A 1,971-nucleotide genomic window follows, 5' to 3' on the forward strand; every position below is an offset into this window, starting at 1 on the left:
CTTGTGGTTTAATGCAATTTGAACGAATTTTAGCACGAAATCATTCATTGTTGGGCGCTTCGATTAATGAAGCTTTTATGATTAGGCGCATACACGATTTTGAATCGTAATCTACAGACCTTCATTGAAATCCATGGAATCGGCATAAAAGCTTTATACTTTAGTATGCCGAAACGATTACACTACTGTGATTAGGAGCTTAATGTGCGGAGTGCCTAACATTTAAATTGAATCTTTTTTATTATTACCTTAAAATTTTGATAAATAATAGCCTTACAAAATTGTAACACAACTTAACATGACATAAGATAACATTAACAGCCTATCCGAGCTAAAGCAGTTTTCTAAGTTCATCAGAAGATGTATACTTTTGAAAGTTTATAAATAAGTATGATAGCGACTTTTGGAAGAAGAGTTAACATTTGCTCCTATTTTTTTTAGAATATAAAAAGATTTTGCACTGTGTTGTTAGTGGACAGGAAACTACTTTAAATACTGGTACGAAATCCACCAACAACTAAAAATCTAAAAAATTTTACATAGCAAACTTTGCAAGTGGACTACTCAATTATAATTTTATACCCAAAGGTATACCGATTCTTTGCAGATAGGGGCATCACTTCCTGTGACAGTGACTTCTATCGAACGCTCCTTTTTAAGCTTAAATCATATTTACGAAGTAAAACTGGACCACAAAGATTAAAAGGTTCAGGTTCCCTTAACATCCACAGAGATAGAGAAGTTCTAAATTTTTCATACATACATACATATGTAATCACTCGATTTTATTAAAAAAATTAAAATATAGACATACTGGACCACCGATGACTATGATTACACTGGAACTAATAAAAGCTTTTTTGTTTTATTAAAGTTGTTGAGTTTTTTCCCCTAATTAAATTATCAAAAAAAGAAATTAAAAAAATAAAAACAAAATTATTAAAAAGTAAATTAAAAATTGGGGTGTTTTATTACTGTAACCTCCTCGTAGTAGACCCTGGATACTGCAAGTGTGGCAATTTTCAGGCTAATAACAGGTTACATTTTGAAATAGTTCTTAAAATTCATATATCTATTTTATAAATTAAATAATAGCCCATTTCCACCAAGCCTTAACTGCAGTTTATGCCGTTTGAAAAACGGAGATTACAACTTGAAGGGGGTGATTCCACCTATTAACTAGAAGCAAAGGAAGGGAAAAAAGCTAAGTTAAAAAAAAAAACAGTTTAAATTCGAGAACAGTAGAAATTTAGGTTTTTTACCTTTCCGAAAACTACCGCTACATGGCAAGCAGGGTTGGTTTTCCAATATTTCAAATATCTTCGATTAACTTATATAGTTACAATAATGTGTGCCCAATTTCCTAAATTCCATATTAATATTACGACTTTTCAAGGGATTGTTGTTTGTATCAATTTTGAATAAATTAGCGTCCTTAAATTTCGAATATTGAAGTTTCAAGCGTTTCTGAAATTTACCGTTGTATAAAAAGTGGGCTTAATTTTAGACCGATTTCAATTATTTTCAACACTTTGCTTTTATGTGGCAAGCACAATAATTAAACCGAGTTTGGTACAACGAACGAACGGTTACCGAGATACACACATGTGGTAATAAGTGGGCGGTGGCACGCCCATTTTCCAAAATTTTATCATAAACGTATTTTTTCTAAAGAAATATTGCAAACATCAATTTTGTATAAATTACCTTCAGTATTTACTGATTTAACCGTTATATGGGATGTGGGCGTGGTTATTGTCCGGTTTTAAAATATTTCCAGCTGTTTAGTATGTTGTACCAAGGCCCAACAACTGCGCTAGCTTTGGGAAAAATCTATGGAGCGGTTACCAAGCCATACACATGTAATCACAAGTGGGCGGGGCTACGCCTACTTATCATTGTACGTGTCAAGAGTGAATAAGCTTCAGTAGTTAATAAAATATCGCAGTTTTCGTATTTCTGAAAATTACC

The sequence above is a fragment of the Rhagoletis zephyria genome, unplaced genomic scaffold (assembly GCF_001687245.7).
Source record: "Rhagoletis zephyria isolate East Lansing unplaced genomic scaffold, Rhagoletis_zephyria_1.1 Rzeph_scaffold_16122, whole genome shotgun sequence".
In the NCBI taxonomy this organism is placed as follows: Eukaryota; Metazoa; Arthropoda; class Insecta; order Diptera; family Tephritidae; genus Rhagoletis; species Rhagoletis zephyria.